Genomic DNA, 26,573 nt, shown 5'->3' on the forward strand with positions numbered 1-26,573 from the left:
GGGGGTAAATGCCAACGGTGCAGACAAGATCTCGTCAAAGGGGCCAGCCACCGCCCTAGATTCTCTCCTCGTCGGAGGTACAGTCCTCTTATAAATATACATTTCTCGCTTAGTTTTCTTCATGCCGCTTACATGAGTGAAAAAGACCCAACATACACACAATAAAGCATATAAAACCTGAACTATAGAACTTAAAAGAAACAACTGCAAATCCACTCAGGGAGAACTATTAGCACAGGTTACTCAATACACAAAAATTAAACACCTAAACAGAACAAAGAAAAAAATGGTAAAATAGATGGTCACATAACCTTCACTGAACTCCCTCCCACAACCCGCGACCACGCCGAACAGCCCAACAGCACTTGCAGGGCACTTCCGGGTGCCCGTATTTTATGCAAGGCTGGGAGCTGTAGGCATCAGGAGGTGGGGGCATGTCACGCACGGAATGGATTCTGGGAGTGGCAGTTCAGAGTCCTGTTTCGCCGCAAGTTGCCATGCACAGCTTCCTCTTGTGCATGGACGCCACCAGGAGCGCGTCACAAAACAATTCGCGAAGCAAAATACACGAAGCGAACGGCTCATCCAGCAATATGACCAGCACTTGCAGGGCCCTTCAATTAGGACATATATGCGGGGGAACCCCCCCCGCAAGCCCCTAACAAACCCAAAACCCCCTGCAACACCCCACCCAATCCTCTTACATTATTTATAAACCAAAACCAACCCAATAGATATATAAAATAACTAAAATTATATAATGGTCAATTGTGCAGAAGGTCAATTGTAAAAGGTCCATTTGGGTAATACCGATCCCACAGACCCTCTAGACGTTCCCTGCTCAACCTATAATCAACAGCCGAGTCGAGAAACCCAGGGCAGGGATAGTGGATAAAATAATAAACTACAGATACATCTGCTTCCCGACCTCCAGGCCTGGTTCTGGTATCTGTTGTGAGAGAAATACAGCTGGTTCATAATCTTCAAATTAGCATTCAAAATATTTACTCACTTAAATTAAATATACACTCTGGTTACCCGTTTGGTATTGTACAATTTTACCTAACCCCAAAAGTTTGACTCCCAAAAGTTTGACTCCCAAAAGTTTGACTCCCAAAAGTTTGACTCCCAAAAGTTTGACCCCCAAAGGTGTGACCCCCCCAATTTCCCGCACATATTTATATGTGAGGGGGTAAAGCATATAAAAAATATATTGGAGTAAGGAAGAGGGTCTGTGGGGATCTCCCCCCACATGTATATTTGCGAGAAATAAAAATAATTTCAAACTTTTGGGAAGTCGAACCTTTGGGTTCAGTAAAATCACTTAGAACCACCTGTTTTACCACTGCTTTCAGCCAAGAGGTACATTAAGTTTTAACTCTTTAATCTTCTTCTTAATAAAGAATGTTCTCAAATGATAACTATCTCTGGCTAACTACTTGATTGAAGCAATTGCAACTATCCTTAGCATAACTTGAAACTTCTCCTTGTTAGCAGAGTTCACATGTTTACTCTGCTTGTATCTTGCTGTGAATGCTTTTATCTTCAGATTTGGTTCTCACTAAACCTTTAAAAGACTTGTAGCTGACTGAAACTTTGTCAAAGAATTGTTGATTTCCTCTTTTGTGCATGCGTGTTGAATTGTAATTCAATGGGAGCTCCTATGCTGATCGCGTAGTCCTCTTGCTTTGCTCATAAGGCCTCAAATATTACGGGTGTGACCGAAACACCTCTGCTGATGAGTCTCCAACAGCAACCAACCCGTAAGTTACACAAGTTCAATAGCCGGTGTGCTTTTGCTATCTCGCGTTCACTTGCTTTCAGGAGAAACCGCGGTCTAGTGCCAAGCAGTTGTCTCATACGCATGCATGGACACGACACGCGCTCGCTTTGCTTCATACACGCTCAAACTGGTACGCATTAGTTATCTCTTTCACTTTTTCAGGGAAGACTGTGGTCTGTTGCTAAGCAGTCATTTCACATGCACGCAGGGACATGACATGTGCATGCTCTGCTTCTAACACGCTCTGTAGCCGGCACTTGTGCCTTCTAGCCCTCAATCCGTCTCAAAAGGCACTGCTGGCGGCTACCGAAAGATTGATTCAATCGCACACTGAAAGAGCAAGTGTCACTGAACTTCCCTGCTGCGCTGTTCTAAAATGCACGCTGTAACACCGGTGCAAGCTGCTTTCACTTGCATTATTTACTGAAGAGTTCTTGAAGTTCAAATACCCTTCTGGAGTCCACACAATTCAGCTGTATCACAATTAACTAATAAATGTACAGTTTCCATGTATGCTGCTGCGTATTTACATTGCATTCTTTTTGAAATTTAAATTTTTATTTTCACAGTAAGCAAACATAAATAAATGAACAGCAGTCCATGAAATTCACACATATCAACCAAGTGAAAGCAAAGTAATCAATTCGCCATAAACAATCCAAACATATAAACATCAAAAATAGAACAAGAAGGAAGAAAGGAAAAGAAGAAAAAGAAAAGGAAGAAAGAGAATAAGAGCGTAGGAGTAGAAGACATAAACCAAAAATTTCAATGCAAAATACTATACCTCAGACAAAAGGGCATTACAAAAACCATCACACAAACTATAGGTATTATACAGATTATGAGTGTTCAAGGGTAAGTACATAATACCCCAGATCAAAGATCAGGTTTATCCATATGCATCAAGAAAGCGGCTCCAAATGTCCCAAAATTTTTCAATGTCACCAGCGAGTTTGTAAATGGCTTTTTCATATGTTGAAACAGTAAGTAGCTCCTCCACCCAGTCATCAATGTTAAATGAAGTACTTGATTTCCATGACCTCAATATGAATTCTTTAGCAACCATGCATGCACGAAGCAACCAAACTCTCTTAGCAAAGTCAATTTCCTCCAGAGAAGAGTCATCACCCAAAATCAGTAATGAAGCATTCATGGGGATTGTAACATCTAAGACCAGACTCAACCTCTCCCGAACCTTATCCCAGAATTGCATCGTCTTGGGACAGGACCAAATCAAATGACTCGGAGATCCTCTCGAACATTTACACTTCCAGCAAAGATTGTTGTCTAAAAGTCGTCTCCTGAATAGTTTCTCCGGCGTCCAATAGGCCCTGAACAACAACTTAGTTTGAGAAGCTCTGAGGGACCAATCCAAACTTACCAAACGAGTGTTTTCACAGCACCTCCGCCAACATCTGAAGTTAACATCTTCCCCCAATTCCTCCGCCCAAATTGCAGGCAATCTCGGATCACCCTTCCGAGTAGCTTTTATAATTCCATACATGGTAGAAGCAGGGTGTGAGGCACTCAAGCATACAGATAGAGCTGTCCAAGCAGGACTTTGACCAGTCAATTGTGGCATCTCAACACAAGCTGAAATAATAATCTTCAGTTTCCTATATTCAGCAAACGAGCATTCTGACATGTCATACATCTGGCCAAGCTGAGCGTACGTCAACCAGTTGTCCCCCTCAAACAAATCTCCAATATATTTGATGCCAGCCACAAACCATTCCACCCAAAACAGAGGTTTACCCTGATATTTCAAGGCTGGATTATTCCATATGGAGGCATCTGGGTGTAAATATGGGTCAGCACTCACACGATTCGAGATCTCACACCAGCAGTCTCGCAAGAATGAAGTAAGAGAGCTGACTTTTTTTGATTTGTTCTTCTGAGTAGTCCGCAACGCTTTCGGGTCCAATTGGGAAACAGCACTGCATTCCCAGGATAAGAGGTCAGAATGTTCAGACTGTACATCTCCAGAGTCAATAACTCTGCACAAATGACGAGTGGAAAACGACAAATGGTAGTCTGAGAAATTAGGCAAGTTCATTCCACCCAATTTCAATGGGAGTTGAAGCTTCCAAATTGCGAGCCTCGGAGGTTTCCCATTCCAAATAAAGTTCTGCATAATCCTATTGATCTCTTTAAAGATGTTTCCAGGTATCTTAATTGGGAGCATGCTTAACAAATAATTTATCCGAGGTGCCAGGTTCATTTTCAAACAGTTGATTCTGCCCCAGGTCGACAATTTCAAAAGACTCCACCTTACCAAATCCGATCTAAGAATCGGAAGGATCCAAGAAAAATTAATGGCTGGCAACTTCACTATATCCGCTCCAATCCATATTCCAAGATACTAAACTTTTCAGCACACCACCTGAATTGAAACTGAACACATGTATGTCTTTGACACAACCCATTGACGGGCAGGATCTCTGATTTGCTCCAATTAATCTTATATCCTGACACCAAGGAAAAGGATTATCTTGCATTAAATACGAAAAACCAACAGCTGGGTCTTGCAGGGCAATCAGCAAATCGTCAGCATACAACCAAACCAAATTATCCCGACCATTTCCAATAACAGGTAGAAGACGTACGTCTGCCCGCAAGCTCACTGCAAGTGGTTCCATAGATAAAATAAATGAGAGGTGAAAGAGGGCAACCCTGCCTTGTACCACGATGAAGCTCAAATGGATCAGAGATAAGTCCATTTGTCAGCACACTTGCAGAGGTATTATTGTATAACAGTTTAACCCAACGCTGGAAATCGTGTCCAAAGTTCATTTTCCCCAAGCATGCGAACAAAACGTTCCATTCAACACGATCAAATGCCTTTTCAGCATCTAGGGAGATGACCGCACTGGCAACTGGTTGACTATGGCCCTTCTCAATTGTCAATAGCAGGCGTCTCATGTTATCCTCCACTGCCCTACCAGAGACAAAACCTACCTGGTTCTCATGCACCAGAGTTGAAATGACCTTATTCAGGCGAACAGCCAGGATTTTGGCCAATATTTTGCAGTCACAGTTGATCAGACTGATCGGCCGATAATTCTCGCACCTTGTAGCAGATCTGTCTTTCTTTCTCAGCACCGTAATCAATGCATGTCTCATTGTATCTGGTAGGGAACCAGACTCAAAGGCATCATTAAGAACATCACACAGAAGCTGTTGTGCGGAATCAGGGAGGGCTTTATAAAATTCATTAGGGAGACATTCAGTGCCAGGTGATTTACCCACTGACATTCTTGAAATTGCATGTTGAACATCATCCATTTCCACTTTCCCTTCCAAACCTGCCGCCTCATCCGCCGTCAGACGAGAGAGAACATGAGAATCAACGAAGCTGTCAATATCTCCATCTGCACAGGATAGTTCAGAGGTGTAAAGTTTTTCATAGAAGCCACGGAATGAATTGTTAATGGACTTTTGCTGTGTCTCCGATGAGTTATCAAGACCTCTGATTGCGGCAATGAAGCGATCGCTGTCAGCCACCTTCAGCCGATGTGCCAGTAACTTCCCCGCTTTCTCACCATTCTCAAAATAGTTAATCTTTTGTCTAAACAGTGCATATTCAACCTGGCTTGAAATGAGCTTATTTAGTTCATATTTAGTTTTTCGCAGTTCATTTTTTGTATTTTCCTCTTTGCTTGCTGCAAACAGAACATCTAGGCACTTCGCTTCAGAAGAGAGTCTCTGAATTTCTTTAGTTCTCAATTTTTTGTCCTTGCCAGTTTTAGAAATCAGCACCCCCCTAACAAAACATTTCAGTGCTTCCCAGACTGTTGATATTCGAACATCGGCAGTTCTATTAATTTGGATGAAGTTGTCAATTTCCTCTGCCACCTCTTGCCTAATCTGGTCATTTTTCAGTATATAAGAGTTCATTCTCCACCTCGGTGATTTAATCAGAGAGTACTGTAAGGACAATTGCAACGAAACAGGTGCGTGATCCGACAGGGCAATAAGTCCAATAGATGAATCATAGCAACTTGAAGTCACCCGACCAGAGGTCCGAAAGAAGTCAATTCTAGAATATGTGTCATGACATTGTGAATGAAAGCTATAATCTCTGTCCGGCGAGTGTTCCAGCCTCCAGATGTCAGCCAAGTTGAACTCCCTCATTAAATTCTCCAAGGAACGTCTACACCTGTGCGGGGTTCTAGTACAATCCCCATTTGATCGATCTAAAGCAGAGGCCAAGACCTGATTAAAATCACCTCCAACTACGATCGAGTCCATATTAAAACCTTGAAGCATTTGAGCCACTTCATGAAAAAAGATCGGATCATCCAAATTTGGTACATATAGATTGCATAGCAGAATGTCCACACCTTGAACCCTCACCAGAACACAAATAATCCGTCCTTCTTTGTCTCCTTTGCTTGTGATGACTGATATAGGCAGATTCTTTCGGATAAGAATAGAAACTCCTCTTCTGCTAGATGAGTAATTCGAGAAGTAAGTATCCCCTACCCATCCTCTTTTCAATTTTTCAGCTTCAGGGTCTTCCAAATGCGTCTCCTGGAGGAATGCATTCTTTACTTAGCAAGTTCAATTTTGACTTTTTAACTGCTCTGCTCCCATCTATGACCTTCTTACATTATGGACTTCTGCTGCTGTAGTGCTTCTTTCTTCTGTAATAGAAAATCTGGGCTCTGGATTGGGCCCAAGTTAAGGAGCTTAAACATTATGCAACCTCTCAAGAAAACTTCTATGGATGAAAGGCAGTTCTAGAACACTGAGTGCAATCTAGATACCTCAGGCTAGTCTCCCAACCAATCAAATCAGTCCTCCACGCCACCATCTTGACTTTGGGGAAACCCTGCACACTATAATGTTGCAAGAAAGGAATAAGAAACCCAACTAACACCTGACATTTCTCCTTGACAGAAAACATCCTCCCACTCTATGAATCACCACTGGCCACTTGCTAGACCTGACTGACCTCACCCCAGACCTCCTTCTATCCTTGACAGACCTGACACTACCATCTCGAGCATGTAATCTCTATACATGCTCGAGATGGTAATCTCTGTGGTTTGAGGCCCTTCAGATACCTGGATAAGAAACATGAAATTGGACACCAATCTCATGGCACATATAGGTGAACAACTGATTTGCTTAGTTCAGTGAGGAGTACTTGAAGTAGGCAAGAAGCCACCTTTCCTGGTTGGCATGGGACGGTGCTCTACCACAATCCCCCTCCATGTTTTCACGAACCAATGCAAATGCGTTCTTGCAAAACCCAAAATGTGGACATCTCGCAAACCTTTGAGTGTACCTCCTCCACTTATGCAGTGGCCAGTTGGCATGACGCTGGAAGCAGTTGTGCAGTCTGATCTGGCCGGTCGCAATCAACAAAAGGTGGTTAGCATTTTCTTATGAGTGTGCATCATCTAGACAGAATGAGTTAACAAAATGTAAGTCGTGGGTGTTTACAACCAGAGCTACACCCCAATCAAAGCCATCACATTCATTAAGCATCTGTCCTTCCAGGAATGTTCAAACAGCAAGGATATCCCACATGACAGATCTACTTCAACCTCTGTCCTGAGATGTAAGCAATGATTAGCTAGAAGGTTTTCTCTACACTTTCTTCTGATGAGCAAATCATCTGAACTCCCTTTCTGATCTGGGTTCATCTGTCTCAGTTTGGCAATGGGGCTAGAGGGTACAGAGTATACCTGCACCTTAAGGCATAGGGGGTGTAGAACTCTCCTGCCCTTGGACCCACCCAGTGGTTGGGTAAAGGCTTCACATTCCATTTTTCTACCAGTTCCTCATTCCTTGTTCTCTAAGAATGTCTTGATGGTTCCAGAGGCTCATGGATGTCTGAGGAGAGAACTGTTGTCCAGTCTTAGATCAGTGTTGGGTTATGGTGCTGCTTTTCCAGTTAAACCAGAAAACTGGGGCCTTGTGCAAGTTCCTGACACACCTGTTCCTTTTTTCAGTGCAAATATATTACAATTTGTGGCTATTTCTAGTTTGTGCGAACTACCACAAACATTAAGTTCAGGATTAACACTTTCTCTTAAAAAGAATTCGGGGTCGTCCTGCACTTTCCTAGGTTGGTTTGTGACCTAACCCCTAAATCACAGGATATAATGTGAATCAAAATAACATCTTTATATTCTATTTTCCAAGATCCAAAACAACCAACACATGTTTCTGCCACTTCTCTGCTCTGCCTTCATCAGCACTTCCGTGGACGGTGTACTTAATTGCTCAATTCATCCCTTCCAAAACGATTGCACTTACACTGCTTCTTCACACTCTGGTAATTCCTGATTTGAACACCATATATTGTGCTAGTTAGCCTTTTTCTCTAAGTTGTACAGCAGAATAATGTTCTACCACTGGTACGGCAAAGGTATCTTTCATATGCTGGGGGATTACATTCAGCTCCCTGTTTGGGAGTGCTACAGCGTTCTGTTTGGTTTTAGCAAAATAAGTTGTTTATTTGTTTGCTAAAACCACATTGAATGCCATAGCACTCCCAACCGGGAGCTGGTGCATGGGCGCACGTAGCCTGGGCGTATTTTGATTCAAAAGATATTAAAATGTCTAGGTTGTTACAAATCTTGTCCCTTGGCTGACTGGCTTTTTTCAAAAAACTTGTATGCCTAATTCACCAGTCCTATGCTGGCAATATTTGGTGTTTGTTGCACGTGGCATTTGCTATGACATTAAGGTTCTCTTGTGTAGCCTCAACCGTGGCCCAAGAGTTCCAGCCATGGTCCTGGCGGCAGTAGTCTGTACTGATTCACAGACCGGTCTCCTCCACTATCCTTCTTGGTGAAGAAAACTGGGTGACCCTTTAGATGCCACTTCACAAGCTCTGCCGTTCACACAGAGGAAAGCACACCGAGGAACGCAAAGTCTGGTCCGGGAGAATCCAGATAAAATAGTATCTCTGTTAAAATGGAGGCGCAGTAAAAAGAAGAGATGGGAAGCAATTCTGCCTCACTTGCTTTAAGTACCCCCAGATCACTCGTCAAAGGAGACTGCAGAATCCATGAAATATCGGGATACCTCTGAGCCATCCAAAATGGGCATTGGGGACCTTGGAAGGAATTTCCAACCGTAAACTCAGATGTCCAAACCACAGAGTATATGCCATTTTCTGAAAAGCATGAATCTGCCAAGCAGGTATGTCTCTGGCACCCTGATGTGGTGAGCCTGCTGCAAAATGTAGCCGTGTGTTGCAATTGACCACAAGGACCTAGAAGCCCAACAGCCTTCACAAAAAATGCACACCCCCATATAGACCTACAGTAAAGGATTGCATGGACAGGTCTTTTTCCCCTGTGTTAATATGGATTTCTGAACTCGTGGGCAGAGGTTCAGAAGGCCAGCTTAGGTTCTTAGAACAGGGTAACCTTCTGGACAAGCCAAACCAATCAAGGTAGCATTGGCAGAGGTCAAGACTAGGTCCCAGGATAGGGGTGAGGGTGATTGAAAGCCCACAATGAGCACACACAGTAAATTACACTACACATTACTCTGTCAGGTGTATATATCAAAAATACATAGACATTTATTAAAGGCCTTTTAAATAACACACAAAGCAAATATCAGTAGTGCTAACTAAACCAACACCACCCTAACTATTAAACATATACAGTCACCAATAGCTTAAAGGAATAGTACACAGTATGGGTCATAAGCTGCAAAGAAAGGGAGCATACGTGGAACTATCGTTTAGGCAGTCCTCCACAATTCAAACCCTAACTGAAAGGCAGTCCAGTCCCTAAGATGAGTGGAGCCTTGAGCTCAAAACTACTATTGGTGCTGGTGCACAGGATTGTGCGGTTAAGTGAAAAAGGGGTCTCTTGCAGGGGCTGTAGCAACTCAGGAAGGTTGGTGGGGCAGTGAAGAATACATTCCCACTATTCGAGCATGGTTTCCAAGAGGGCAGAACAGGATCCAAGAGTTGGGAATAGCTCAGTAGCACAGGCTACCTCGATGAAGAAGAGTAGCCCTCCGGGGACACGCGTGCGCAAAAATGGATGCATGCACCAGGGGCCACCGGTAAGGATTGCAAGTACTCGCCGACCATCGGGCGCACTCCGGACCAAACTGTGGCAGTCGAGTCCACTTCGGTCACAGGTTCAAATCCTGCAGTGCGCTGCTCTTCGGCTTTCAGGGGCTGCATTCCAGCAATTATTTTGTGGCGGGACAGTGACGATATCTCCACTCCCGATGAAGGGATCAGGACAATTCCACTGCAGCGAGCCTGACGGCACAGGGGGGGCACAGCAGCAAGGCACCCATGAAGTTCTTCACCACAGCTGGGAGACACAGTGACCGCGTATGCTCGAATTCAGCGTACTCTGCTAATTCTGTACATAGGAATGCTAGGTATATGAAACTTGGCAGGAGTGTGCCTTATACCCAGATCTTAGTGTCCAAATGCTCAAGTGTCAACTCGAGACAGCGGCAGTTCCACGGCAAAGGTCCCATACGAGCTGGTCAGTTCACTGGGCGGTCCAGGAAAACCTCTGAAAAGGATTGATTACAGGTTAAGTTGGAGGTGCCCTGAATAATTGGTCCCACTATACCAATAGGTCGAAGCACCTTTGCAGGCCTTCTAGGTTCGGTCAGAAACAGGGGTTGGGAGGGTCCAACGGGACGACAGTGGGCTCAGGGGTGCCAAACCTTCCAACGGGTCACCAGCGGTTCCTTTACTAAGTTTGGTGTGAACTCAGATGATTGACCTGGAATGGGTGTAAGATGCCTTCTCTTATCCAGATCTCCTTCACGCCAAAACGAAGAGGACCCAATGAGAGGTCTGCTCACATACAGCCATCCCAGACGTGGACCAATCACGGACCACGATGGTCCCAGTCATTCCTAGCACACGACACATCCTGGCACCCAGGATATGTATTGGAATTACAGTCCAGCCAACGTCCTTGAGGCACACACACGAGGCATGCAGAAGCCTGTATAAGCTTAGGCTTGCGTGCTGGTCTGCATGACCAAATAAGGAATTTCCCGGGTCTGCTCGCCCTGTGGAAGGCAAAGGGACAAAATGGCCAAAGGACAGAACACAGGACGTCGTGGCATAACTATATTAGACACTGGCCACTGTCCTGGGCCAAACACGGTAAATGCAGTATGGACCACAGAAAAGGGTTAAAAATACTTGAAAAGTAACAGCTGCCACCAGCTCTGTCCAAGCCACATTTGTACCTTCACCGAAAAATCCTTTGAGGGTGTCTAGGGCCTTAAAAATGAAAAGGACCCCAGCGCACTGTACTGAATAGCAACAAAGTGAAAAACTAACGGAAGCAAAGTTTCTCAGTATTGACTGTCTTATGGGCATGTCAGTTCCCAATAACAAAATGAGCAAAAGCCCAGCGGAGTACAGCAGAAGGCTGGGCTCTACTAGAAAGTCAGGCTAGCATGGTCCGACAACAGCAAATCGTTGTGGGGTTCACAACTGGGGGGACAATTGCACATAAATGGACATATTTCCTAACACCCTGCAGGTAGTGTTGTGTTTTCTCAGCCAAGTCAAGGATCCCTTTGGCCTTTCATAAGGTTCTCTAATTCTTTCCGACTGCCTTCCCACAACTATTAAAGATTGCTCCTGTAAGGAGCAGAGAACGTAGCATACTTTACAGAGGAACCTGCCATGCAAGACTTCAACAGCGCAAGTGTTCAGATGCTACTTCTCGCCCATCATTTTGGTTGGAATTATTTCTAGTTTTGAACTTTTTCATTTGCTTAATTTGGTTCATGTGAATTTCTTCATCACAAAAACATGGTTCCCGGATTTATTTTCTTCCATTTTCATATTTTCATACTCTCAAAAAAGTCCTCCTGCCCCCGCTCCTCTTATTCTTGCTTTTAACAAACTCCTATCTTTACTTTTAGGTAGCCCAAAATTCTGGGCGCTCTCTTCGTTGTCTTTCCTGTTTAGTTCTATTCCCTAATTCTGTCCTCCAAAATCCTAGATCTCCTTTGAATTCCTGTATGTCTAAATAGTTCTTCTTCCAGCTTACCTAAAGGCGCCCCTCCAACATTGCTATCTGTTCTCCTTACATTCCCCCCCATACCTGATCAAGGTCTGAACCTTCGCCTGATGAACAGTGTGCAGCAGGTGTGGCAGTTGCTCACACATTGCTAATTGCAAGAACTGTCCGGCCAAGGAGAGACCTGTTCAATGTGCAATATAAAAGTCACTTGGCCAAGGCTTGCAAGCCTAATCCCGAAGATTAGTTGCGCTTGTTGAAAGCAATTTCGACTCCAATCATTTGGCAGTGTCCACCAGGCATTGGGTGCATCTTATCCCAAGTGATGCCACACACGAGGGAAGCCCTTTTACACCATCAAGTCGGGTGTTTCCATCACTCAAGTTTGGAATACATCCTACCTTTCATATATGGTGTAGAAAGCATGTTTTGGCCTCTGCTCAAACATGTTAGGCCTGGTGTTTACCAACAGCCCTACAGATAAGGGGTGCATCAACCACTTTTACTCCCTAGAAATAGGCAAATAATCCCCCCAAATGGGTGAATAAAAATGCTCCCAAGAAAAAATAGCTAACAGACACATAGAACTTTGTGCCCCCTGCTTTCCCCCCACACAGCTCCATTAATGTTTGTACCTGTAGTGCATGTGGTACTAAAGGAAAAAACTACTACAATTGCTGCCTGATCGGAAGAAGTAAACCTGTATCTTTTAAAGTGAATGAATAACTAGGTGCAAATAAATAATTATTACAAAAACATTTCTGTTCTCTAGTTCAAACATATTTCTACCCTAACAAAAATTCTCTCATTGGGAATTCGACTTACACGTTTACTCCATAAAAAAATCATTTTACTCCCAATTTTAAAAAATAGGGTGTAAAATACTCCCACTTACAAACAGTATCTCGAGCACTGCATACTAAGGTTAGAAAGTTTTGTTTGTTTTATTATTTGTAATGTGCACCTAACCCAGAGGTAGCAGGGCGCAAGGGCATCAAGAGGATTGTAAAGCTTAGGTTACATAAGGCACAGTAGATAGAGTACAGATATGGTTACAATGCTGGACACATCATCCACATTAGACAAAATATAAAATAAAATACATACACAAAGTACAATGTCATATTTACATGCAATATTTAAGATGTACAAGTTTCATACTATAGCAGAGTGTATACAGGTAAACATAGGAGATCAGCAGGGGGGCGCTGTTGCGCACGACGTCGATGGCCGCCTGAAGGGAGAGCTCCGGGCCGTAACATATCCTACCATAAAATTAATCCTGTTTGGGGCCACCTACATGCCGATAAACATTTGTTATCGGCAGCGGAAGACCTGCGGCATCATTCCACTGATTCCCCTGCAGAAACGCTGGCTCAATCCTGAGATATCGGACTGGAAACCTACACCGTGAGCGCGGCGGCAGCATACCCAGACCACGGTTCCAGAGAAATCGCGCGACAGCCGGAGGCATCAGCTCGCCTACAGGCCGGAGAGGGGAGGAGCCGCGCTGCGCGCCTTTTTGCTGCCAGGTGACTTTGGAGTTGCCAGTGAATATATCTTGCTGGCCCCTGGTTCTCCTCCCGGGTGTAAACCGCAAGCACGGCCCAGACGGAACATTACTTTTCTTCGGCGGGGCACCGACCCACTTCCTGAGCTGTTGCTGCCCCGCGGGTTGATCCTTAACTGACAACCGAGTCGGGCCTTGCCAACGGCGGCGTGCCAGCTGCGTTCGCTCGTCGGGGCCTGCTGATAACATCATAAGGTGGGGTGCCCTTGTCGTGGCTCCTCCCGGGATGCTCTGGCACATTTCCTCTGCACATACCTGCCACACGAGCAGTGTTGCCCTCGCTTCCCCGTATGCAGCACATGCTGCCCACAAACTACGCTGATGATTGAGTCACACGCCTAAGTGCCGGCAATTGCTGACCGCCGACTACCACTGGCCACCAGAACGTATGTGGACGCAACCCAACAGATTTAATATATGGGCCGCAGCGAAAAGAAAAGTATGGGCCCCAAGAAAACTGGTCCGATGGACTCCTTTGCCAGCTCCCAGCCACATGGGTCTGCCGAGACATCCACTCAGCCCCCGGGCAGCCAACCGGAATCTCCAATGAATGAGAGAGTGGACAAACTATTATCGATGGTCCAGAGTGGATTCCTGGCCGTTAACAGCAAACTGGACTATATAGGTGCCACGATCAGCTCTCTGGAGGCAAGGGTTGACAAGGAAAGTACACGCACTACGGAGGCGGAGAACAGAATTGGAGTCAACGAGGACTCGCTAGCACAACACAGCCGCGATATCGCCCAGTTAAAGGATGACCTGCAGAAAACCCTGAATAAGTGCGAGGACTTGGAAGCTCGTTCCAGGAGAAACAACATCCGCCTGGTCGGGGTAGCCGAATCCTTCTGAAAAGGTTCCATGGAACGCCAGCTGGAAAACCTCCTGAAATCCCTCTTGGGCCCTGATGCTTTCTCCGATCATCTTCTCGTGGAGCGTGCCCATCGCACCCTGGCCCCCCCTCCTAAGCCTGGAGCACCGCCCCGCACGATCATTGCCCAACTCCTAAATTATAGAGACAGAGACACTATCCTGAGGCTTTCCAGGGAAAAAGGCTCTCTACATTATGAAGACAACAGGATACACATATATCCGGATTTTTCAACTAATGTGCAAACGCTGACGAGGTCCTACGAACCGGTCAAGAGACAGCTGAGGCTACGCCAGATCCCATATGCACTTGTCTTCCTGGCTAAAATGCGCATCCAACACGGAGGCCGAGTACAATTTTTTGAGAATCCTACGGAGGCCATGTATGTCGAGGCCTCAATTCCACTTCCCCCGGGGAGCCGGGAGACTAACCGTGACTTGCCGCCCCGGCCGGTGGCGGAACCGGAGGACCATGCTGGCTGATAAGACCTCTCCGCACTGCCTTGCCACAAGTTCAATAACCCATTGACGGCGAGGTTGCCCTGTCCACCATATGTTGTCGTAGGGCCGTGAGCCCCCCACCCCCATGGTGGTCGGTCACGTGAGTACAGCTCGCACCCCCAGGAGACTGCCCAAGTTATGGTTGATGGGATACATCATCGGGTTGGGGGTGATGATGCGGTTGGGGGTTGGCGGGGGAAACGGGTAAAAGTTTTACTGGTGTTATCCCAGGCATGGTTGGGGATGTTACAAAGTTAAAATCAGGGGACTATTTTCCAGCGGGACTCATCACTTGAGACAATGGCGCCATACTTGGCAAACGCTCCTTCCGATAGGCAACTATGGCGCAGACTAAAAGTGGCTTAAGCATTAGACTACTCTCCTGGAACATTCGGGTTCTTCATGCACGTTGCATCCATATGAGAGGAAATTCACCTTCTACTCATCTGTTCATGGCTCCCACTCTCGTATAGATTATTGGTTCATTAGTTCATCCCTCTCTGGGGCAATCACTGACTGTGCAATAAACCCCTGCACGCTCTCAGACCACTCGCTGATAACACTAGACATTAGCCTAGATGACTCCAATGCTATCTGCGATCCTTAGGGACCCCAATATCTGTGAGGCACTAGATATTGAAAATGAAGAATTTCTGAAGTTGTAAGAGGGTTCGGTGAACACCTAGGCTACCCTATGGGAGGCATTCAAAGTTTGGATTCGGGGTATTATACTGGGTAAGTCTACGGGTATGCTGAAAGCAGTGAGAAGGGAACTGGGAGTGGCTGAAGCCACAATAGACGCATTACAGACCGAATATAGCGCCACATTGAACAAGGAAACCCTATCTAAGATTCACGCTTCCCTCAAGGAATTCAATGAGCCAACAGGGAAGTCTTATACATGGCTGCCCCGGCTAAGGCCCGCAGGTACGGGGAGAGTAATAGAGCAGGCATGTTTCTGGCTAACATGCTTAGAACAGACAGGCACCTTAACCCAATCGCTAGTATCCAGAACCCGGCTGGAGTCACGGTCAATAAAGAAAGGGACATTAATTCTACTTTTGCTGATTTCTGCTCTGCTCTGTACTCTGATCATGATGTTAAAACCAGGGAAGACACGTTCAGGGACCTATACTCCCTCGATCTCCCAACACTTAACCAAACGGCACAAAACATTTTGGATCAACCCGTTCATATCGAAGAACTCACTGCGGCCATTAAATCTCTATCCGGTGGCCGCGCCCCAGACAGCCTGACCGTCGAACTGTACAAAGAATTTCAGGGTGAGCTGGCCCCACTAGTATTGAAAGTGTGGGAAGAGGCTATGAATCGTGGTATCCTTCCAGACTCGATGCGCGAAGCAGTCATTACGGTCCTTCTGAAGCCACGCAGACCAGCACAGGATATGGCCTCTTACAGGCCCTTTTCTCCTAATCAACACTGACGTGAAAATCTTCGCCACGGTGCTGACCACCAGACTCCTGCCGTACATGCCAATCCTGGTCCACCCTGACCAAGCTGGCTTTATACCAACCAGATCTACAGCTTTAAACCTGAGACGATTATTTAATGGAGGCAAAAGTGGCTGTAGTGGTCCTAGATGCCAAAAAGTTCTTTGATTCCGTCTCCTGGACATACCTTTTCCTGGTACTCGAGAGGTTTGGACTTGGGCCATATTTTATTAAATGCATCCGGCTGCTATATACCCAACCATCTGCCAAGGTCTTAACTAATAACACCTTGTCCCCTTCTTTCCATTTATACAGAGGGACCAGACAGGGCTGTCCTTTCTCGCCCATTCTCTTTGCACTCACTATTGAACCGATGGCGGAATATATCCGTCAGCACCACTCGCACAGAGGTCTCAGGATGACTGGCCCTCCCCAAATTATATCACTGTACGCAGATAAGTTGTTATATGTCCGGGACCCACATGAGAATGTGCAACACATTATGTCTGATATACACGAGTTCTCTGAATATTAAGGATATAAAATCAATGTCTCAATCTGAAATATTTCCATTGACCCCTAATACAGGTGGCCTATCTCATATTACAGGGTTTAAGCCTGCCCCCACGCAGGTAAGATACCTGGGAATCATGGTGGCCAGAGATAGACAGCTGCTGTACTCGCATAATCACGGCGACTTACTTCTCACCCTTACGACCAAGCTCAAACTATGGGCTAATCTCCCTCTGACCTTCTATGGCCAAGTGGCCCTACTTAAAATGGTAGTTCTACCCAAACTCTTATATTTCTTCAACAACATCCCGATTTGGCCCGGTAAATCCTTTTTTGCGAAACTTAAATCCTTGGCGTCTTCCTTTATTTGGAACGGGAAAACTGCTAGGCTGGGCTGGGACAAGATGGTGGATCCATACTCACAGGGCGGTATTGCGGCACCTGATTTTGAATTATATTGCATAGCAGCACAGGCACAATTTGTGAAACATTGGTTTCACCCCGAAGACACAGCCCCACACATTCCTCTTGAAAAGCATGCAGCTAATGATATACGATCCGTCCTCCTGAACCCCACTTATGGCAACATCTGCACATTCGACCCGGTATACATCACCACACGAGCTTGGTCCAGGATCTACAGGAGATTTGGCCTTGAGATTCTCTATAACCCAGATATACCCCTGTGGAACTTCTCTAGTATTTCCCTGACCTTTGACCAGGCCCTTCAGCAAACCTGGGACCCAAATAAACTTTTCAGGATGCGAGACATGTTCCCAGATGGCATATTTTGTGAACTCACAGATTTCATGGGTGCAGTGGGGGGTGGCCAGCTTAAGCGCCTTCAATACTATCGCATGAGAACAGCTTTTGCTGCTAAATGGCCTTCCTTCCCGGCAGAACCCCAGACACACGAATGCATCAGAGCTGTGGTGACGATGGATGGTCATCATAAGGGAGTCTCGTCGCTATACACCTTGGTGCAAACACATTCCCCCTCACAAAACATTATTCGAGAAACCTGGGAACGGGATGTGGGTACCCAGATTGATGACGTGAGATGGGCCCGATATTGTCAACTCACCAAATCCATCTCTATGAACTCAGGACTCCGACTGATTCAATTTAAAATCCTGAATCAGTTACATTACTCCCCGGCTAGGCTGGCTAAGTTTGTAGAGGGTTGCACAGGGACATGTTCGAAATGTGGTGCCCCCGATGCTTGAGCGTACCATATGTACTGGTCGTGCCCTATTATTGCGGACTTTTGGCAAGAAGTGGCTGAGCTCCTTGAGGAGATAACGGCGATCCCAGCCGCTCTGTCCCCCCTGAAATACCTGTTTGGTGACATTGAAAAGGTGAAGGAAACCATGAGAAGGTTTTTTAATATCTCATGTGTTCTTGCCAAACACTGCATCCTTAAATGTTGGAAATCCGCCGCAGGGCCTACCCGAGCCAACTTCCTGAAAGACCAATGTATGGTGAATGACGATGAGGAACTTTTTGTCTCCTCAGTCCCGATGCCCTGTCGTCCCAAAGATATATGGTCGCTGTTACGTCTGTACCTGTGTGATCTGATGCTGATGTAACACCTACTCCGTCACCTTAGGTGACGATGCCTGCCTCATTGCCATAGATATGTCATTGTTGAAATTATGCACATGCTGTGTTGCACTGCTTATGAGAATTGTCTTGCTGTGAACCGTTCCCTTAATAAACAGAGTTAAAAATAAAAACATAGGAGATCAGCGGTGTATAGGTTAATTGTCGTGTTCCTTGATCCAGACGATGAGGTTGGCTCTAAATTGTAGGTAGGGAAGGTCTTCCCTTAGGGAGGGAGTTCCAGTGTTGTGCTGCTTTGACTGGAAAGCTGCTCCCCCAGTCATAGTACAATTTAAATCTGGGCACCCGTAGTAGGTTGGAATAGGCATTTCTGGAAGGGCAGCAATTTGCTTGTCTGGTGAATCTCGCTATGTGGTATTGAGGGGCAGATTGGTGGAGACATTTGCGAGTCAGGGAGACGGATTTAAGGAAGATCTTGTCTTTCGTAGAGTGCCAGTTGACAGATGATCTGGTATCTGAGATGTGGGCTTTGTTCGGGAGACTTAAGGCTGCTCTTAAGGCATTATTTTGCAAGATTTAAATCTTGTTCATAATGTATTTGTTGCTACCTACGTAGAGAGCATTACAATAGTCCAGCTTGGACAGGATCAAGGCTCTAGCTAAAGTAATACAGTTTTAAGTGTAGGAGGTAGCGGAAGCCATAGCATTTACTTGTTTTTTGAAAGATTGTGTGGAGTCTAGATGAAAGCCAAGGGTTTTAAGGTCCTTGGCCACAACAATGATATTATCAATTTTTGAACGATAAATAGCTCTGGCCTAGTTTGTTGAGATTAGATGTAGTGCCTAGAATGCGGAGTTCCGTTTTGTCATCATTCACGCATATACCGTGTGAGGCCATCCATGCCCGGATGATGAGGTACACTCTATTTACAAAGGCCAAATCCTTATCATAATTCCCCGTCAACGGGATGAGGATCTGTGTATCATCCGCGTAGTTTGTGTAGGTGATACCCAGGCCATCAAGATCATCGAAAAGGGGCTTTGTGAAGATGATGTACAAAGTTGGAGAAACACAGGAGCCCTGGGGCACACCACAAGCAATAGGCATAGGGTCCGCAGCTGCTAGAGGGGAGAAGATTCGCCTTGGTCTGTTGTTGAGAAAGGACTGAATCCAGTCAATTGCCTCTTGGGAGAAGTGGGCTGCAGATTCTAAGTGGTTGCAAAGAATCTTATGGTCAACCAAGTCAAATGCTGCTGTGAGATCAAGGAGCAACAGTAGTGCCGTCTTACCCTCGTCTCTCAGTGCATCGATTTGTGCCTTAAAGTCTATGAGCGCATTCTCAGTTCCATGTTGGGGTCTGAAGCCTGACTGTCGGACTCCTAGAAGGTGGTTATATTCAAGGTAATGTTGGATTTGTAGGTATGCTATTTTGTCAAGGATTTTAAGTAGGAATGGCACTGTGGTGATGGGGCGGTAATTAGTAGGGTTGGATGGATCTAGATTTTGTTTTTTAAGGACTGGGAGGACCCAGAATTGTTTCAAGTTGTTGGGTATTGTGCCTGAAGTAAAGGATGCATTTATGAGTTTGGTGATAAAAGGGGATAGTTCACGAGATGCATCTTTTATGAGTTGTGCAGAGCATAAGTCGCCCTGGCAGTTCGAGGGTTTGAGAGTGAGGATGACTTTTTCAACCTCTTTGGTAGATCATTTGTGAAAGTTAAAGTGGGGAATAGGCGCGTAGAGTGGAGTCAAGATCGTTTGAGGCACTGGCGCCTTGGTATTACTAGACTTGGAAGTAGTGAGGAGAGTGTCTTTTTTGCTGTTAATTTTGGTCTGTAGGGTTATAATTTTGTTGGCCAGAGCATTTTGGATGCCCGTACACCAGTTTTTGTCCTTTATGCAGGAATCTGTGGTTTGGATGGGGGATTCTACCTCTTTCAGAATAGCGAAAAGCTCTTTGGTATTTGACTTAGCTTGAGAAATTCAGAAGTTATAGGAGGTTTGTTTGGCTAGGATGATTTATTTTTTGTAGAGGGAAGCTAGTTTACTCAAGTTGTTCTTGTTGGACTCTGATGGATCTATCCTCCAGATTTTTTCACATCAGCGTTTCTCTTGTCTAACTGCTTTCAGATGAGGAGAGAACCAAGTATTCACATGTTTACTCTTTCTAATTTTCAATGGTGCTGTGGCGTCAAGGGATGATAACCTCACTTTGTTGTATATATTTACCATAGTGAAAGGATCTGTGTGGTCCGAGATAGAGAATGAAGGGGATGAGGTTCTCAGGAGTAATGTTTCTTTAGATCCTAGTGGGGACAGCTGGTGCTATGCTATCGATATGCAGGGGAGGTGAAGCCTCTAGGGAAAACGTGATCAAGTAATGGTCAGACCAAGGCTGGGGCATTATAGATGTGACCGTTGTTAGGGCAGTTATGCTCGGCAATCCAATCAAGGGTTCTGCCTTTATCTTTTGGGTGAATCCTAATTCCTCTAAGGAATTGTTAATCTGAGTGGCATTAGAGTCTAAAGGGTCACTAAAGCCAAGGTTGAAATCTCCTAGTATGAGGCTCTGAGAGGAGTTCTTAAGGTTGTTGGCGAGGATATTCGTTAGGTCCTCTTCAAAGGATCCTAGAGGGTCTGGTGGTCGGTATATAAGGTGGATGGATACAGACTGTGTATTAGAAATGGTTAACTTGGCAGTGAGAGATTTGCGTGAATCTGTGTTGTGAGGCGGAGAGGGTCTGAGTTAGGTTGGTTTTAGCGATTATGGCGAGACCTCCACCTCGACAGGTGGTACGATCGAGTCTTAAGAGGGTGTAGTCATCTGGAATGGCTAGAAAAATTGCTGGACTAGCTGCAGGGTGTAGCCAGGATTCAGTAATGGCTGAGAGGTTTATATTTTCACTTTGTAATAGGTCTGCTATATTTGTTGTGTGGGCCACCATAGAGCGGGCGTTTATAAGTGCGCCCTTTGTCCCAGTCTGTACCGGTTGGGCCACTGGTAACTACCTTGTGATGGTCTTTCAGGGGGGTGGTAGTTTCTCGGAAGAGTCTCCTATTAAGCTGAAGAAGGTGCTGGGAGTGGCTAGTTTTGCAGGAACCGGTGGTAGCATTGCACAGCGCTGTTTTAGTTAAAGGGTCGTACAATCTTGGAAGTCTAGCGCGTAATTTAAGGTTCCTCTGAAGTAGAGTATAAGGTCTGGTAATCATGTCAACCTGCTTAGGGAGGTCATACGCAAGCGCTGGTGGAAGTAGGGGTTGTAGCATAGTGAAGTCTTGTAGTGTAATTATGTGGAGGAGGTTCCTTATTAGAACAGTGTAGAACGGTGGAAGATACATGTCGTGCACGTGGAGCTAATTGTGGGGGTAGACTGTAGATGGTGATGAAGTGTGGGCAACTATCAAAGCTGAGTTCATGGATAGGTATTCGAAGTAAGAATAGGCATGTAGTCCCCTAAATCCACAGGAATGTAATTGGGCAACTGAGCGTGTAGCACCCATATTGGATTAATACAATGTAGAGGCTGCAGTCTATTTGCATGCCTGGAGTAGTAAATCTAACAAATCTAGCATGGTACAGGTAAGTAGTAGCATAGGGCTATACAATAGTATAGACGCACATTTGCAGTGAACAAGCTGGCATGAAGATAGTATACTGGGTAGCACGTTAGATAATCAGCATTCTCGGGCAGGTTAACTTAGTTAAGACCAAACCAAACAGGTTATAGTGTAGCTTACATAATGCTAGAAGTTAATTGGCATTGTTGGAGGCGCCAGGGGATTCGAAGCGGAGGTCTTGCAAAGGTTGTGTGCTAGTTCGCAACTATGCGTGAGCGGCAAATGGAGATCAAGGGGTTATAACAACATGCATTTATGGAACAGGTCTGGAAAAAGCAGGGCAAGTCAATGTCGGTGCAAGTTAGCTTTGCTTAGGTGGGCAGGAATATATTACCTTAGTGAAGGTTGGCAAAACCATACCGTGTTGCATGCAGGCAAGGAGACAGCAACTTGCAGCGTAACACAGTACAAAGTACATTTGGTGGGCTAGAGATGGTGTAAAATCCAATTCAAAGACCATTTTATTACTGGTTAAACGTAACATAGTTTAGGCAGGCCCATCAACTCTAGGCTGGCAATATACGGATTCAATAGGTTTCATAATTGGAAACTCATTCACTTCCCCTCACCCTTGAAAGATGACAACCATTTACTAATTGTGCTAAAGCTAAGGTGCCCTGTTCAGATTATTTTAGCACAATTTTGAATATGCACTAGCAATCCGCTGAACCTGTAACCTAAACAGTAATGTTCATAACTTCAGTTCTCCTGCCTAAATTCATAGTATTACACAAACCTCAATATACTATATGCTAGACCGCACTAGCCATGTAAACTGAACCGCATTATCACCTTCTCCGAGCACTGCTCTCTCGAGGAACTCACCAAGGTATTCTGGGATCTTCGCACTCTCCCGTTTGTAACAGTTTATTAAGAAACCACCCTCAACACGGGGAGTTCCTTCCCTCCCCACTCAAAGTGAGACACAACAAACTGTTTAACGGATTATTTTATTGATCCCTACTTCAAACGCATATCATGCCCCTTGGATCTCTCCCCTTGAGCTACCAATGAGCCACGAACCAGGCTGGTTTACAGGAAATGTATTTGTATTTATTTAAATTATAAGTAAAAGAAATCAGACTGAACTACCTTTTAACTTCTTGTTACTCAAATCAATTACACAATTAACTTTAAAAAAAACACAAATCAAAATTCTTTACTTTTCATACAAATTTCACGTCAAGAAATAAACTGATCAAGAACCAAAACAATTATAAATGTAGTGCTGTGAAGTTTGATTTTCCTGCGGACTGAAAAGGCTAGCAGTAGTGTTTGAAGATTGGTACAAATACATACACCTACACGTTTGTTTTAAAATAAACACAGGGTGATTTAGCAGTTATTTTTCAGACCCCCCCCCCCCTACTTTGGTCTGTATTGGGGAAGTCGGACAGAAAAGTTTGAATGATTTGGGGAATTTTAGACTTCAGACCCCCCCCCCTCCTCCACTAAAAGGCCTGTGTTAGGGGGAAGTTGGACAACAAGATTAGACTGATAAGACACCCGTACCCAATAAAATTATGGGCTATCGTTTTTCAGCGCACATTGGCATTGGGAAGTGAACTTTGTTAATTTTGAATTTTAACAAAAATCGCCTGTAGTGTTCCACCAAATGGGGAATTAATTATGTTAATCTTTTTTATTTAAGTAGGCTAAGGATCTACACATACCCCCCCCCCAATCCCGCTACAAAGGGAAATGATTTAAGGCAAGCAGCAGACCCCTCCCACCTTTTGGTTTCCCAGGGCTCAGGTCTACTTGTTCAGGAAAACCAGCTGCATTTCAGGAGGCTCTGGAAAGATGGGGAAGGGGGTCTGGTCACTCCACTCTCAAGGATGGCGTCCCACTCCCCACCATAGGACCCAGTCAGCTTTTAGTCCTAGAAATAGACCGCTCCACCAAGATGAAATAACGTGGTTCTTTTATCTTCTGGCCACCCTGCTTCTACAGCCAGTCTATTAAAGGTGGCAACATAAGTCAGCGAATCTTGATTCCCTTGGCAGAGGGACAGGAGTTCGTTCTGAAGAGCTTGTCATGCAAGTGTCGAGCAAATAACTTTTCCATCTCCTGTTGGAAACCCCTGAAGTTCTGCTGTAAAGGGTCACCCCGGCTCACTAAAGGTACCGACCAGTCTGCAGCACTTCCACTCAAATATGATAACACAAAGGCCACCCTCGCCTGGTCGTTTGGGAAAGCCCCAGGCCTACAAAGAAAATGGAGGCTGCACTGGTTCATGAATGTTGCTTACTGTTTGGGGTCTCCATTAAACCGTTCTGGTGCTGTCAGGGGTACTGCTCCCGGAAATGTTATCTGTACTGAATTGACTGACGATGGTGTAGCGACGGATGGGGCAAATCCGGGCAATGGAGCCTGCTCCGCCTGTGTATGTAGTAGCTGTTTGCTTAGTTCATCAGTACAGTCTTTTGTGACTATTAACTCTCGTCTTAAGGCATTGGTTTCCTGCTGGGCTGCGTGTACCTCGGCGCGTAATTGTCCCAAAAGCTGGGCTAACTGATCAATTTCAGATGTTTCCATGACGACCACTTTCGACAAACCTGTACCATAATGTTCCAGTTCGATTTCGTCACCTGTATGTGAATTTGCCAGTAGGTTTCCTCTACAATTCACACATGGATATGTGTTAGTAACTCCATATAACAGAATATGGAGCCCAAATATGTTGTGTATAATTTTGTCAAATACTCTACTGTATTTCCATATATTATGATTTTTACTGCCTCATGCCTTGTGTTGGCAGATGCACAGTTCTTCCAGGTTTGCCATGGGAGCTACCTGCTTTACAGATCACCTTGAGCAGTTGAGCTGAACGATGGCAAAGGCATTCGGCCTGGGGGGAAACGGTGACTAACAAACACATGACTTATGCTTCTAATCGGGCACTAAACAACACAATGGAGAAACTGTTACTCGTGCCTCTTCCCTTTCACCTCTAATTTGCTACCATCTTTTCCGAAGCTAACACTTGCGTTCAAACCAGCGGGTTTTCTCTGAATGTCTGGTTGATTTATGAAAACTGCTGCCAGCCGGTGTCTGCGCTGGATCCTTGAGCTTAGACACTAGTTCTACAAGAACAGTCAGGCCAGGTTCCCTTCAGCTGTGTTCTTTAATAGTTTCTAACCTATTAAAAATTTGAAATTTCACCTAAACCTCCAACCTTCGTAACACAACAGTCTCTAATCTGTTTCAATGATAATCGTTAAATAACTTATATTGGAACAGCTGCTTAAATTCCATGCAGCTCCTGCAGGGTTGATGGCATGCATCTGCTTTGGTTGGCCTCTAAACCCGATGAACCTATTTGGAGACCTAGAAAAGCTTTTACCACTCCCCACTGGAAACTCTGAATTCCATCACCACTGCCACTTGGGAATATGAAACTCTGAAGTTTTCCAGTCCTGCATAACTTGATCCACTGGAGCTGCTGAACCACACAGACCCACAAAGGCATTTGGTTAACAAGTGAACCTGCCTACAGCTAAAATCCGAAACACCTCTGGGGAAAGGGGGAAGGGGAAGTGTATAAAAACAGATCGGTCTTCTACTTTCATGAGAATCTGCAGAGGGTGAGAAAACCCAAGAGTTTTGGATTATTTATACCCTTTCACCTGACGTTCCACCCACCATGACCCATGGAAATATCAGGGCCCGTCTTCCTCCTGAAAGAGCTGGGAGGATACGTTTTAGTATGGGTTTTATTTTATTATTTGGTAAACATCAGGATGAATCCCCTCCCCTTTTACAGTACTACTCTCCTAGCTGAAAAGTGCATTCCTTTTTACTGTGTTGGATTTACAAAAGACTTGCTGAAGAGAGAGCTTCAATTTTCCACTGGGAACTTTAAAGTCAAGACGTTGAATATAACAGTGAAGGAAACGTAGTAACGGAAAGTGAAGGGGAACTGTGCATGGTTCAAAGACAGAGCGAAATAGTGAACAGGGGGAGCTGCTTGGGAAAGAGAGCTGAGACCCCAAGAAATCTTGATAGTAAACTTTGAAAAGAGTGCTGGGGGTACGATGAAAGCCCAGGTATCAGAGAGGTCCCGCACAGGGCTGAGTAATACTGCGCGTTGTTGAAAGTCTCAGATATGAGGAGTTGAAAGTTGATGAAATGTTGGTGAAGGGAACCCCATTGCTGAGCCAGTGAGCTAAACATAAATAGAAATTGTTGAACTGTCAAGTGTTAAGAAATATAGGGGAAGGAAGCTCCTGATTAAACCAGAGCAAGAGAGACTTGCAAATTTGAAATAGTGCAAACTGTGAATTCCTGAGAATAGGTGCTAAGAAGGGCTTCAGAGTCTGAGGAGAAAGACAGCCTTTTAAAACGTAAAATAACTTGTGTGAACTTTCTGAACCTGAGTAACTGTGTGTAGTCCTGAGTAGCTCAAGTTTGGGGAAGGGAGCTATGGGACAGCTCCAGTGTCATCCTGATATTATTTGACTCACCCTCTTGTTTTGACCCAAAACCCATACACATTATTGCATTAGAAGAAAGTGAGGACAAACATAGGTTTTACACAGACATCTTTATTATTTTGACTGACAGACTTTAGACTACCTTTGACTTGACTCTAGTTTAATGTTTGAGACTGCTCCCATTTTAGAAATGGGGCAAGATGGGCAGTCTCCCAGCTCTCTCATTTAATAAAGGTTTTACAAACGTGATTCCACGTCTGTCTATCATGATACCA

At 45.0% G+C, this 26,573-nt stretch overlaps 1 protein-coding gene and 1 long non-coding RNA gene across 9 annotated transcripts in view; one reads left to right on the forward strand and one right to left on the reverse strand.

Annotated features, from left to right (window-relative positions):
* LOC138568935 (uncharacterized) overlaps positions 1-26,573 on the reverse strand; it is a 352,395-nt gene that overhangs the window by 245,634 nt on the left and 80,188 nt on the right. The window lies entirely within an intron of this gene.
* LOC138568884 (CTD small phosphatase-like protein 3) overlaps positions 1-26,573 on the forward strand; it is a 668,014-nt gene that overhangs the window by 206,443 nt on the left and 434,998 nt on the right. The gene's annotated exons all lie outside the window — the stretch shown is intronic.

The sequence above is a fragment of the Ambystoma mexicanum genome, chromosome 1p (assembly GCF_040938575.1).
Source record: "Ambystoma mexicanum isolate Mex_15411 chromosome 1p, UKY_AmexF1_1, whole genome shotgun sequence".
Classification (NCBI taxonomy): Eukaryota; Metazoa; Chordata; class Amphibia; order Caudata; family Ambystomatidae; genus Ambystoma; species Ambystoma mexicanum.